The 15,386-nt window shown below is 43.8% G+C and overlaps 1 protein-coding gene across 2 annotated transcripts in view; it reads left to right on the top strand.

Annotated features, from left to right (window-relative positions):
- Positions 1-15,386, top strand: part of Imp (IGF-II mRNA-binding protein) — a 268,323-nt gene that overhangs the window by 15,305 nt on the left and 237,632 nt on the right. The window lies entirely within an intron of this gene.

Raw genomic sequence — 15,386 nt, 5'->3', positions numbered from 1 at the left:
ATTCATAAGTCGCGTTTATGGAATTCATAAGAGTCTTATGAAACCAAAATTGTCCAGATTCATAAGTCAATTTTTCCCAGAAGTGCATTCAAAGTTTGACCAAATTTCACTCCGATTTCTTTCGCTATCCTTCGACTCGGAGTACTTGGATCCAAAAAAAAAAACCTTCCAAGCACCGCGAATTAGATCGGGAGTTCTGGGCTTCAAAACCCAACCAAAAAATGGAAGCCCGAAAGCCCGAGCGCACACATGCGGTGGAGGGGGCCTAATAAAAATTAGCAATCATTTGGTATACATTTTTTTTGTGCTTACCTTCGTCCAAATGCCGAAAAAGTTTCCAGCAACTTGTGAGGAGTTTGATGCTCTCTGTCGATTCCAGAGTTGGTAGGTTTTTTTTTGTATGCCTCCTCCTGACGCAGCAAGCCGCGAAAGGGGGAGAAACTTTTATTTTCATTGTTTTGCTCGTTTGTTGCGAGTTCCTTCGGTTGCCTTTTTCTAACGAAGTTTTATCTGTCGAGTCGCGCCGTTTCGCGGCGCACACACACGGTGCGACGCGAAACTGCAGTTTAGCATATTACATATATCGGACTGCCTGGGTCTGGTTTTTGGCAGCAGGAGCGGATGGGGGGGGGGGGGGGATGTGTTTTTGGAGTGTGCCAGCGACTGACGACCGACGGTGGACAGGTGCAAGACAAATTGTAATTGGACAACTGTTCAGTTTTCGGGGTACTTACACTCTAAGGAACCTTCTTCAGAAAGGTTTCAGTTCCCTTTCGGTGGGTCTGTCTGCTCAAGTGGAAGGGAGGGGGTGTGTTAGAGGTTTGGTGGCACAGCTCTGCCTTTCGGGTTGGAAAGGTTCGATAAAAAGAGTCAATTTAGGAGATACTTTCTTGTAATTGAAAGTGCTCCGAGCAGATGGATTGAGTCCAGAAAAAAATACCTTGGAATACCTGTTCAGGGCAACCAATTCAGATTGAAAACTAGATATTAGAATAGCTTATTTCAAGTTAACCGGTGGGTCGAGTTCTATTCTTAGTTGGATTTTAGAAATTCAGTCAACTTGGTAATGCGTTTTTCAAATGTTTGATTATTTTTAAAATTCTATTGGATAATGAAATTTGAGCTGAAATTACAGTCGATTCATTTTAATATTTTATTCGCCACAAAATTACATGAATGACAAAAAATGCTGATACAGTATGACCCGATTTTATCAGCCCATTTTGTGAAAATCTTTTCTAATGGTCTACGAAACTCATGCGCTTTTTCAATTTCCTTAAGAGCCACCCACATTAGATCCGTTTGCGTTGCGTTGACGTAAATGTGACATTTAGAGAATAGATTTAGCTGTCACTTTGCCGCAACGCGTCAGATCCGAATCTAATGTGGGTGGCCCTTTATTGTACTAAAGTATACCATAAACATCCATCTTGAAGATGAATGAAAACGATTTGGAATCAACTACCGCAAGCTCCACAACCAGTGCCGCCAAGAAGTGAGAATTGCAAAGCAATCCAGCTTCCTAGACAGTCGCAGAGTCGCAGAGGAGTAGTTCCTAGAGTCGCAGTCCTAGGCTGACCTTTGGAGTCGGGTTAACACCCTCAGTGGCAAGCGTGGTATGGCTTCACTGCATCTTCAAGTCGATAGCTCCGAGGTAGACGACCTTGAAATTGTAGCGGACGAACTCGGTAAGTACTTCGCTGGTCTTTCCGCCATTAACGAGTACGACGACGATTTTAAACGCCGAGAACAGCCCCGCTCTACCTTCATCGTCAATTTCAACGTACCACTGGACCCTAGCAATACGGGCCTTTTTTTCGCTAAGCCGAATGACTGGCAAATCCCCCGGACCCTTCCCAGGCAAGGTCAAATTGTAAGAGCTATACAACCAGCTTTGGCTGAATCGTGTGTTTCCGGACCGGTGGAAGGAGAGCCTTGTCGTGCCCATCCCGAAAGCCAATCAAGCATCCCGCGAAGTATCAAAATTCCGTCTAATCGCACTCACCTGCTGCATGGCCAAAGTGATGGAAAGGATGGTCAATCGTAGGCTAAAACAGTTCCTCGAGACTGGCTGCCTTCTCGACAACCGACTACATGCATTTCGGCAGGGGTATGGCACTTCCACATACTTCGCGGCGCTTGGAGACGTCCTCCAGGAAGCCACGAGCAACGGCAGCTGTATTGAGATAGTGTATCTCGACATCTCGAAGGCCTTTAACAGGACGTGGACTCCCCTTGTCCTTAAGCAATTCGTCGGTTGGGGTTCTGCGTCATAGTTGGCGGCCTTTAAGCGAGGAAACGGGTGTTCCCCAGGGCTCGGTCATTGCTGTGACGTTGTTCTTGATCGCTATGAACGGAGTCTTCAATCGACTTCCACGCAACGTATTAATTTTCGTCTACTCCGCTGACGTCTTCGTGGTTTCCGTCGGCCGAACTACGACCCGCACCCGGATGAGGGCACAGGCTGCCGTCTCGGATGTTACTCCTCTCAACGTCGAATAACCGGACCACCGACTAAAATCAACAACACTGCCATCCCGCTGCGCAAATCATTAAAGGACCTGGGAGTCCTCATAGACCGCAAGCTTTGATTTGACCCTCACTTTCAAGCCATCAAGTTCAGCTGTCGTAGCAGGCTAAACCTGGTGCAGATAATCTCTAGGCAGCACCGATACAACAACCGCAACATTCGGTTTAAAGTGGCACGGGCAGTCAGCGACAGTTACCTGCTCTACGGCCTCGAGCTCACCTGTTCAGCCGCTGAACAACTGGTTGAAAACCTCGCTCCGACTTTCAACAGCTATTTCCGCATTGCATCCGGCCTTCTCCCGTCGACGCCCGCCGATGCAGCCTGCATCGAAGCGAGAATACTCACCGGACGCTGATAGTATTTTTCTCCTCAAGAAGGTGAAAATAATGTTATGCACGGCCGCCAACGTGGATCTCCCACCAGTGAGCAAGGGTTGCTGACTCGGAGATAGAAGTTGGCAACTTTCCCAAATTAAAATCGATAACCGGATAAAGGAAAACGTTAAAGCAGGAGATAGCTCCGAGGCCGGTGAGTAGGTCGGTTGCAGAACTCACCGCAGGAATATACCCTAACTACACGCACCAGTACATCAACCGGTCGCGATCTCGACCAGGTGTTGGTATCGGCGTTTCCGAACCAGGTGAAGCGAATAGTAGCACCCCAGCTTCGCAATGCTCGGTATTTTCGGCTGAAGTTGCAGCCAGCCAAGTTGCGGCAACCACTCCGTCCGCCCATCCAGTGCTGGTACTCACGGATTCCCACAGTGCAATCCAGGCTCTCTAGTCCGAGTCCCCAGTACATTCATGGGTACAAAGTGTGATTCTTTTTGCGCCTACCAGCACAGTGTACGCCTGGATCGAGGTAACGAGGAAGCGGATAGCCTGGGCGGGGTGGGACCCTCGGGCCACCACCACTATAGCAAAGTACCACTACAAGACATCAAACGTTGGATAGCCCTAATAAAATTTGTATGGTTTACTTATCATCTAAACCATTTGTGGAATAGTTCTATCATTTGGGTTATCGTTCGTGTATGGTATTTTTATATTAGGGGGCCACTTCAATCGACAAGGCCTAGAAGATTGAATGGTCACAGGCCATTCGTAAAGTCAAGGGGACCACCGAAAAATCATTAGTCATCGAGACCAGAGGGTAGCATCGTGACAGAAGATGGTGTCCCACAACTACGCAGGAACCCCCTTCCACAGGGAGTATGAAATCTGCGGCTTTCTCCTTTCCGTGGAATACTTCCTTTGCATGTGTCCGCAATACGAGAGCCATCGGCAACTATACGGCATTCCGGCCGCAATGCTCTCGGTGACTTACCCTCTACCCTGGCAGCAGTTATGGTTTTCCTCAGGGACGCCGGGCTTTGCCACCAAATTTAGCGTACAGCACTCTTTTAAATCTAGTGTATTTCATTATTTCGTCGTTCGGGATATCTCTGCTGGGTGGAGGCTCCATTCTCCTCCCCCAGTGGGGCTCTGTCTTGTTCAGATTGTGTTGATTGTTTGTTCTTGCCAGTCTAAAGGGTGTCCCACATCAAATTGCATCACGGAAAAAAAACACTGTAGAAAATTACCCATTTGAGTATTTTCTCTTGAATATTTGGGTAGAAGTAGTTTAGAGTGTATTATTTACACTGTATTTTATCGCTGTCAGTTTTTCGACGGCCGTAACGGGTTACCTCCAGCGAGAGTTGGTCAAATGCCTAGAAGATCTGGTTGTGCAATACGACGGTTTAGTTCAGAATGCGGTCGGCGAAATTGTTGAGTTTGCAACAGGATAAACTGTACCGGCTGCAGAGCAAATTTTGAAGAAGTTTGTTTTCAACGGTTGTCGAGCAGACTTCCGGAAGAGTTTCTGTGAGTTAGTTCTACTCTTTATTCCAAACCCTGTTCTAAGTCTAACCAACCTCCCACGGACAGGTGGATATTAGACCTGTTCATTTTAAACGAAATGTTCGGAATGTAACGGGTCAACCGTGATTACTGTTCGTCATGTTAATTTGTACTTCTGTGTAAATTTTCAGCAAAATCGGTGATGATTTTGAGGTGCTTCAAGTTAATTTTATGTTTTTAAGGTAATTTACGGCTTACAATATTTGTATCTCGAGACTGAAATAACGAAAACTGCTGTAACAACTTTCATAGCAAAGTTTAATGTGTCATGTATCAACTTTGTCACCAAAGGTTGACTATTAGAAGTGATTTTATTGAAGTTTGACTTAGTTTCATGCTCGAAGATATCTTAAAAAGTGAAGAATTTTAAAGTATTTGTTCTACGAATTTTCCACCCGTATGATATAAAAATGTGTAGTGTACGGCATAATGTTCCTCATATTGTTCTAGAAGTTTCATTCCAACATAGTTTTCGTGTTTATTTCATAGATTGAGAGATAAAAATCAGAATAGAGGCCGTTTTAGCTAAAATTCACAAGACAACAGAACCAATAAAAGTCAATTAGATTGACAGAACATAGTTGCATTGCTTTTCAATGACGACCGATGACTGTTTCATTGATACATGATTTTTTCATAAATATGAATCCTCAGTAGACATGTTTTTTATCAAAGGCAAGTGTCACTCGAACCATAACAGCAATTTATAAAATAACGAATATTTTGAATGGCTCGAGTGACACTTGCCTTTGATAAAAAAAAACACGTCTACTGAGGATTCATAGATATGGAAAAATCATATATCCACTGGATATATTCCTGAAACCGGTGCGCAACACGTACAACTAGACACAATCTGTTTTCCAATAATTGTTCACAGAGGACACTGCAGTGCAAAACATGTCTGGTACCTCTATATATGCATTTAGATTATCGTTCGAAGTCCCTCCTGTGTTCACCGCTCACAGAATTTCCCGCTGATTTTTATGTATGGGGTGGGGCATAAATTATCTTTTGAGTAGAATATGTATAAAAGGAGGGATTTCAAATGTTAAAGTAAATGCATATATAGAGGTTCCAGACATATTTTGTAGTGTCAGGTACTCTATTTTGTAATCTGTGAAAGGAAATCACAAATCTAGCGTCAACAAAATACATGGCATGTTGAGTGATTGAAGTCGTGAGAGCAAATTTTCTCTCTCAAAGTTGAATTTTTTTGCTTTCTGGGAACTGGTAGTAAAGCAGGTAAAACTGTATGGGGAAAAATAATTTTTAATTTATTGTAGCTTGTTTAACAATAATTTCCGGGAAAAAACTGAACGACAAAGTCCCTGATTAATTTATTTAGGTTGTCGTTCTCTTTCTTTCACCAGAATATGCACCGAAAGCGAATTATTCCCACTTCTCTCAATTTCTATATGGGGATTTTTATCACTTCCTACCAGCGGAACAGCGCCATCTCTGTGGAAAATGGTCGAACAAAGTGATTAATTGTCCAGAATCCTCCATTTGGGATGACTGTAGTCCTTCCTGGGATGGTCTGGAATCTCCCTGGAATTGTCATGGATGCCCCTCAATGTTTACTTAAATCGTCCTTTTGACTGTCCATAATCCCTGTTGGGTTTGCCCGAAGTCCCCTCTGATATTGTCCAGAAGCTGTACCTCAGTACAAACGTAGTGTATGAAATTTTTTCTGATAATTATCTGGAATCACCCCTAGGCTTGTTCGAATGGGAGATTATCATAAATCCTCTTTTCTATTGAATGGAATCCTTCCAGAGATTGTCCGAAGTCTTCTAGGGATTGTCCAGAATCCCTCTGGGACTGTCCTGAATCCTTCTTGTGACTGTCCATCACTTCTGTTTCAACACAACAACCAGGTTGCTATGTGTAAATGTCACTCAGAGTTATTCAAAATTAACTCCGATTATACTCATGATCGAAAGCTGTCTTGCCCCAAGGATGATGATGATACAAATGGAAAAAGAGCGAAGATATCCTGTAAAGAGTTCCAAGTAAATTCAGACTGACAAATATAACTTCCAGAATTTAGAATCATTTTAAGAACTGAGACTTCAAAAATGACGCTTTCAGACTTTCATTTAAATTATATAATAAAATTATTCGTATTAGTCATGCGTGTTCTTGTGAAACAGAACACCGACTGGAGCGATTTGTGAGTGCCGCGTTGGGTATACTCTGGCAGGAAACAAGAAGTCTTGTCAGGACGTAGACGAGTGCTCCGAGGGAAGGCAATGTACTCAGCAGTGTAGGAATACGTTTGGTTCGTATCGCTGCTCCTGCAATCCAGGATTTATGCTACGGTCGGATAAGATCTCCTGCAAAGCTATTGGTCCCAGCCGCTACGTCCTATACACCTCGTACAAACAAAGCCGAAAACTGGAAGTAAGTCCATGTGACCTCGCTCCAGTGCGACATGGAAAACAAGTTGCTCTACATTACCGACATCAGAACTCGAACGATCAAGATGATCGACTACGAGGGCAAACAATTGCACACGATCGTTGAGTAGCAAAATCTTGTCGTCAGCCGTAAACAAAGCCGTAAAGCCGTAAAGCCGACAGTGTAAACTCCAAGGCGACTACGAATGTCGAGTCCTGGAGCTGAACGTCCACAACTCCAATCAGCTTCTGATCGTTCAGAAATCACGACAACCCGAAGCGGATAACGCCTGCATCTGCCATAACGGCGAGCACATCAACGAAAAAGACTGTGACTCAAGTCTGTCCGCACACTTCGGACGCCATGAGTCGCAAGGTCAAAACACACCTCGCCGCAACCGCACCGGATGACCACGAACCATCGGAGGCATCCGGTACATCTACCGGCGTCGCTTCCAGCAAAAATTAGACATAGGCATGAACTTCCACAATTCGGGGCACAGCACGGTCGACGCCTGCATCTGACCGGCCGCCGTGGTCAAAACGTTCCAGAGCGTTCCGCGACTTCGCCATCGAGCTGGAAAACATGTCCGACGCGGACTCGATGAAAGACTCGACAGCGGTTAATCATGTGATTCGTCTATCGTTTGTGATTTTTTGTAGTTACTTTGTTGGCAAAATATAAGGAGAAAACCCCCGAATTTGTAGTTGTTAGGAATTTGTGTGTAGTAGGCTGGTCATTTAGTAATTTGTAACAAATATAGCTTTCAGTTGTTCTGCAGTATTTTACCAACAATTTAACTCAATTTTTGAAATTCTGCGTAATGGATATTTAAACTTTTTGGGTACACTGTGTCAATACTTATCTTAACTTTTGGATGATTTTAGCAATGCTAACAAGTTACTTGCTTTATATAATTTATTTAAACATGTAAATCATAAATAATCTGGTAGGCTTTGAACAGATTCCAGATGATCATACTGACCGGTTTTTACAAGAGATTGGCACATCACTTTGATTTCAATAGCATTAGTTTAAAAACAGGATTTTTTAAGCATGATGATGATGATGGTCCCAGGCTAGCAATGGGCGATCTTGGATCGAAACACAAAAGATCGATTCTTTTGGGTGGATTAATCGATTTGTGAATTCAAACACGACAAAAATCGACTGGATCGATCCTTTTCATTCGATTTTTGTTTCGATTCAACAAAAAAAATCAGTGCATTTACATTTGGAGTCTTCAGCTAAAATTGTGTCTGAGCAGATCTATAGTACCGAAAGAGTATACGATGATTGAACACACCTGTCCCCCACAAAAACCAACCGGAGGCCTGTGGGATATTCATGACGAAATGGTAAAGAAAGTAATTAATCTACAAACATTCCCTTCTTATGACATATTTCAGGTTCATCAGTCCTCTGCTATGTCAGAACTGGATCCTAGGCGGCTGCTCGCTTTTGCCTTGACCTGGGCCCAGGTCAGATTTCTATCGACTTGCTTAATTTCCTTATTGAGGCTCCGCCGCCATGAGCCCCTGGGTCTGCCTCTGCTGCGATGTCCTGCTGGATTCCAATCCAGCGCTTGCTTGCAGATTTCGTTTCCGCCCCGTCGAAGTGTGTGGCCGACCCACCTCCACTTTCGCTCTCGAATCTCGAATCTCGAATCGGCTTCTGATGACATCGACGATGGAGCTCGGCATTCGAGATCCAGTTGTGAGGCCACCAGGCACGAATTATATACCGCAGGCATCGGTTGATGAAGACCTGCAGCTTTTGAGTGTTCTCCGCTGATACACACCACGTCTCGCTGGCGTATAACAACACAGATTTCACGTTCGAGTTGAAAATTCGGATTTTGGTGCGTTGACTTATCTGGTTGGATCTCCATACGTTTCGTAAACTCGCAAAGGCAGCCCTAGCCTTTTTGATTCGTGCACCTATGTCGCTCTTGGTTCCGCCGTCCGACGCTATTTGGCTGCCAAGATATTGGAAACTTTCGACCTTCTCCACTGCTTGCCCCGCTACCGTAAAGTTGGAAGGGTTGCCCGTGTTGATATCCAACGATTTGGTCTTGTTGACGTTGATGGTGAGACCCGCCGCAGAGGAGCGTTCGGCTAGGTCATGGAGCTTACTCTGCATATCAGAGCGCCGTTGTGCTAGTAGAGCAACATCATCAGCCAAATCGAAGTCGTTGAGATGATCCATGGTGATAGGCTGCCAAAGCAGCCCACGCTTCGGTACACGGTCAATTGCACCTACCATGATCTCGTCGATTACGATGAGAAACAGTAGCGGTGATAGTATACATCCTTGTCTCACACCAGCGACTACCCGGATAGGGTCGGACAAGGCTCCGTTATGCAGAACTCTGCACGTGAAAGCCTCATACTGCGCTTCGATGAGGTTGACGATTTTATCCGGGACTCCCTTGCGTCTCAGAGCGCCCCACAGATTCTCGTGATTGAGACGGTCGAAAGCTTTTTCGTAGTCAATGAATACCAAATAAAGGGACTCTTGGAATTCATTGACCTGCTCCAGGATGATGCGGAGCGTGACAATATGGTCCACACAAGATCTTCCGGCACGGAATCCTGCCTGCTGCCGTCGGAGAGTCGCGTCGATCTTCTCCTGTATCCGATTCAGGATAACTTTGCACAGAACTTTGAGAACAATACACAGTAACATGATGCCTCGCCAATTGTCGCACACAGTCAGATCCCCCTTCTTTGGGACCTTCACTAAGATGCCCTGCATCCAGTCGGCCGGAAAAGTCGTGGTGTCCCAGATATTACAGAATAGTTGATGCAACATTTGTGCGGATAGCATGGGGTCAGCTTTGAGCATCTCTGCTGATATGCGATCGACCCCTGGAGCCTTGTTGAATTTCATGCTTCGAATAGCTGCTTCAATCTCCTGCAGTGATGGGGCCTCGGAATTGACGCGAGTGATGCGCCGCACCCTAAGCGGATCATGCCGAGATGTTGATGGCTGGTTAGCCGTCGAAACTTGAAGAAGTTGTTCGAAGTGCTCAAACCAGCGTTTCAGCTGGTCAGTGGGGTCGGTAAGCAATTGTCCAGTCGTGTCCTTCACTGGCATCCTCGGGTTCATCCTTCCTCCACTCAGGCGTCGTGAGATATCGTAGAGGAGGCTATATCGCCAGTGTTTGCGGCTTTCTCCCCTTCGTCGGCCAGGGAGTTCACCCACGCTCGCTTGTCCCGTCTGCAAGAGCGCTTGACTTCCTTCTCTAGAGCCGAGTACCGTTGACAGGCTTCGTTCTTGGCTCCTCTGGTTCTCGCCCGCTCTATCGCGGCTTTTGCTTCTCTACGCTCCTCAATCTTCCGCCAGGTTTCATCTGTGATCCACTTTTTCCTCTGGGTGCGCAGCTCACCCAAGTTGTTCTCGCTTGTTTCTATAAAGGCATTCTTGATGGCCGTCCATTGTTCTTCTACGCTGCCACCTTCTGGAACGTCCGCAGCTCGAGTCTCAAGTTCTTCAACAAAAGACCTTTTTACCGCTGGATCTTCAAGTCGGCGTGTGTTGAACCGCCGCCCGAGTCTCTCCTCCCGTCGCTGGATCCGCGCCATGCGTAGGCGGATTTCACCGATTAGAAGGTGATGGTCAGACGCGATGTCGGCGCTGCGTTTATTCCGGACATCAAGAAGGCTCCGTCTCCATTTTCGGCTGATGCAGATGTGGTCGATCTGATTTTCGGTATGTCCATCACGGGAAACCCACGTGACTTTGTGCACTGGCCGATGGGGGAAGAGCGAGCCCGCGATTACCATGTCGTTATTGCCACAAAATTCTGCAAACAGCTAACCGTTCTCGCTCATTTCGCCGAGACCATGGCGTCCCATGACACGCTCATAGTCCGTGTTGTCGGAGCCGATCTTCGCACTGAAGTCGCCAGTGTAGATCTTGATGTCACCCTTTGGAACCTTATCCACGACGGCCTTCAGTTGACTGTAAAAATTCTCCTTGTCCTGTAGCTCGGCAGCATCGGTTGGCGCATAACATTGGATTATGGTAAGGTTTTTTTTATCTAGTTCGTTTGTTTGGAAGGCTCAATCGCGTTAGCTTTACGGAGCCGATAATTCATTGTTCACTGTGTGTAACAAAATTCACTTAATTCTATGTCTAGTAGAAGTTGGGCCGATTACTCGCGGCTTACTCGAGGTTATAAGGGTACATTTTCGAAGGATAGGATCAGGGGAGGAGCTTGGGCTTATGGTAAGGTTACGAACCCGTGTTCTAAATCTGGCAACGATTATCCTCTCATTAACAGGCTCCCACTTGATGAGAGCAGCACTTGCCTGGACGCTAAGTAGGAGACCAACTCCACGATGGCGGGGAGCGTTTTCACCTCGAATACCAGAGTATAGTAGTACCTGTCCCGACGTATAGTAGTACCTGTCCCGACGGCAGTTTGTGTTCTCCAAAGTTTGGCCAACGAACTTCACTCAGTCCCAGGATTTCTAGCTTCATGCGTCGCGCCTCGTTGGCGAGTTGTGCCAGTTTACCCTGCTGGGCTAACGTCAATACATTCCATGATCCAATTCGTGTCCGTTGTTTTGCGCTTAAAGTCATTGCCGTTAAATCAGTTCGATGTCTATCTCTGTTGGTTTCTGTAACAATTGTAAAGATTTCAGAGACAGTAGGTGGTTGGCCTAAGGTCTCCTATCCGCCGTGATGGGGCTGCCATCTTAGGTGTAGCTTCCGGGGAAGAGCATTTCTTATTCAGCCGCTGGATGCCAGTCAGACGCTGTTTGAGCCGCACCTCCATGGTGAACAGACGCTCGGGTTGGCGAAGCATTTCCTCTATCACCGTGCTATGGTTACCGCGCCAGTGTTCGCGTCGCACCTCCTCACTCTGCTATTGTCGGATTGACAACATTGCCCAGGCTACGCTGATTTTTTCAGCCCTGGTCCATGTTTCAGCTGGCAGTCTTTTGTGATCATATGACTCGTGGAGGCGTGAGGTAGGAACTTGTGAGGACCGGAGCTAGGTATATCGCTCCTTCCAGATTGTCACTCACCATTTTGTAGCCCCCTGCGTACGTACTACGCAATATATTTCGAAATGATATCAATCATCACACTAAATGACTATTATAATGTCATAACAAGATAACTTATGTAGCCTAATATCAACTCTAGACTGAATTTGGCTATGGCTGGGAGAGGACTGCTGTCAAATCAGCCTACTGTATGAAATTGGTTCCAAACGTAAACAAACCATGTACATCGTACGAGTTAGGCATGCGTTTGACTTGTGCTGTCGCATAAATAGCCCTTCGTTCATTTTCAACTTCTATTCCGTACTCTAACGGAACTATCTACCTACCCTTTTCTTAGACCATACTCTAGCTAATAAATTATCACACTAAAGCTTCATGTTAGATAGCATTTCCAACCAACTCGGAAAATCGCAAACTTCGCGTACGAACTTCTTTAGCAAAAATGTGAATCATTGCCCATAACAAACAATTACGCAAAGTTTCATACAAATCGGAGAACGTCGATTCAAGAATTAAAATTTTCATTCGCTTTTTTGCTTGGAACTGCTTAATAGTGAAATGTCAGCGCTAGTTTGACACAACTTTCCGACGGTCATCTTTTTAGTTGAGAAACGACCGATAAGCGCATTCCCAACTAAAGGCCGGCGCACAATAGATACGTTTTCAGGTTGTTTGACAGTTAGCCTATGCATTATCTGTCAAAAAACCCGAAAACGTATGCATTGTGCGCCGGCCTTAAGGCTGTGTTCCATTTGGAGAATTTTCACTTAAATTTGCCCGATGGAAAATTTTCAAATAAACCCGCTATTCCAGCAGACTCATTTCTGACAGACAAGGAATCAATTTCTCGAAAATCGACCGATCAACAATAGAGGGATTTTCGAACATCTTAATTTATTTTCGAAGTGTCAAATTTTAGTTGAAATTTTTCCAAATGGAACACAGCCTAAAAAGCAGCCAAACGAGAAAATCCCCAACGATAATGTCAGCAATGCGATAGTTCACAGAGTTTGTTTGTATGAATTTTATCTTTTATGGTGCCTTCGCTACAAGTTGTTGTACTCTAAACATGATCAGAAATTAAAGCGTTACAGTTGAAAGAATTTCCTCTAGGGGAAATTTGGCAGATTATTAAAATGGCATGGCTTGCTAGTTTAAAAATTTACTTCCTTGCAACAAATCTTCAACAGTCAAAAAAGTAAGGTTAAATCTTTCGATGCAATAGATCATGGAAGCAGATCAGAAAGTTCGTTTACTTGAACGTTAACTGTTTTCGGTGACATCGCTGTGATTGGCGAATACAAGCAAAGCTAAAAACGGTCATGTGACACTCAGATTCACCACACCACATTTGCGACACTCAGATAGTTTTCAAATCTATGTTTACAAAAACGAGGATGCACTAAAAAAATCCATGCAATTTGACAGATAACAAAACGTCATTACATTCTGTAATCGGTTCAATTCTTTTAACACTTGATTTGAGTCATTAATTATGTAAAACACAATTGATAACTCGGCTCTGTAAAGTCTATTCGATTGAGCCTGTACAAATAAAGTAATACGAAAAAAAAAAGTCATTACCTTTTTCAACCACAAGCCATCTGAGAGTTTATCGCCACTTTCATTCTTCAATTATCCACTTCATTCGAGTAGTTAAAATGACGTTTACTACCACTCAAACTTCGTAAAAAATCAATATTTTGAGATAATTCTAGAAGACTGGAAAAATAGCAAAAATGTGTGCGTTCAATTTACAAATAGTAATTTGTTGGTCTAGTTTTGTGAAATTGCTGGTCAAAACGTTCAATTTTAAATTAGTAATTTATTGGTATAGTCTAGCTTGACAAAGTGATCAATTTTTGTTTAACCGTGAAAATGATCAGGATCGAAGTTTCACAGCCTTCTCATTCTTGACCTTAAACAACCTTAGACAATGGTTCTCTCCAGCTGCATATGTATTGTATAAAAATTGGAAATGTATTGCTGTACAAACTGTGAACATCCAATGAATTTACACGCTGCATAAGTGTTCGTGATGTTCTGCTAGAAGAATGAAATTTTGCTGGGTTTGTTTCGACTGCCATTCGCTACGACCGTATGGAGAAGGGGTGATTAAAAAATAACGTCCAAAATCCTCTTGTGTAATGAATTTTGCCATATAACGATTAAGAACTACACACAATGCATCCGGCTCTGATCCGTTGCAACAAATTTGACAGTTTCGTACCATCGTTTCTTATGTAATGGGACATCCCGTTTGGCTGTTTTTCCAAACTTTTCGAGAACAATTGTTTTGAGATTTATTTTTCCATTTCCGTTGCCACTGCCAGTGCCGGTGCGAGTTGGTTTTAAATTTAAATTTGATTAATTTTTTAATTAATTTTTTTTTGACTTGGGTTCTGCTGTCTTAAAAATTTATATTTTTGTTCCATTCCTTGTTGAATTTATAAACGGATTTTGAGTCTTTAAATTGTGATAGAAAATACTATTTTTTCGGCGTAAAAGAAATGAGCCGAAAATTTGAAGCGTAATTTCTGAGCAACAGCACAATATTTTGAAATATATATTTGACAAAACAAATGGTTTGGTTCCATGACTCAATATCAACAATCATGGCGACACATCTAAATCTCAATTTTAGATGCTCAAAAAATCGCACACTAGTGAATGAATCTTCAAAAAATCTTCTTTCATTTCTCGCATCTACTTGCATTGCGCATCATCTTTTGCAGGAAATCTTCAGATTCATCCTCAATCTTCTGTCTATCTATTCAGCGTGCACACAGCTAGCCACAGCAAAACAAAATATTTCCCTGCAGCGTAGATAGAGTCGTTCCCCTGGCGTCACAATATCAGCTTCAATAGCCAAAAATGACGCATATTCGAGTGTTGTATTCGAGCAGCTTTGCATCATTCTAGCAAGCACCTCAGTCGGCGTTTACAAACAAATCGACAGTGAGCATGCATAAGGGCCTTTACGCGATGATCGATTCTCTGCATCGATTTTCTCTTTGCATTGCTACAGCTAAGCGAAACAATTTTCTAGAATTTGTTCAATGCAGAGTAGTAACAGGTTGTATTGGCTATCGAAAGCAACAGCAAACGCACCGAGAAACGTTAAATCTAGCGAGTTATTAACAAAAGAGAAAATCGACGAAGAGAATCGATCATCGGGTATAGGCCCTTATGCATGCTCACTGTCGAAATTTTCAATCGTTTGTCTCTTTTTCTGCCATCGCTTCATTCGAGTTACTTTCAAGCTTCGGTGAAGCGGACGAGTGAAAGAGCGCTCGATTGTGATCAGTTCGTCTTTCATGAAGCACATCAACCGAGGATTCAAGACGTATTTGGCGGAAAATTAAAGTATATATTTAAAGCATCTCGGGTATAAACACACTTGAGCACAAACTTTCCTATGATCCGTTAAATTTGAAACATTGTTGTGCCATTTTGAAAAATGAATCGATTCAAAAAGATCGATTCAAAATGATTGATTAAATCGGTGAATCGATTATTTTCAAAAAAAAA

Source organism: Ochlerotatus camptorhynchus, unplaced genomic scaffold, assembly GCF_037179485.1.
Source record: "Ochlerotatus camptorhynchus isolate MF236.1 unplaced genomic scaffold, CSIRO-AGI_Acam_v1.1 ptg000022l, whole genome shotgun sequence".
In the NCBI taxonomy this organism is placed as follows: domain Eukaryota; kingdom Metazoa; phylum Arthropoda; class Insecta; order Diptera; family Culicidae; genus Ochlerotatus; species Ochlerotatus camptorhynchus.
The sequence above is the reverse complement of the archived record's forward strand: the minus strand, read 5'-3'. Positions and strand labels throughout refer to the sequence as shown.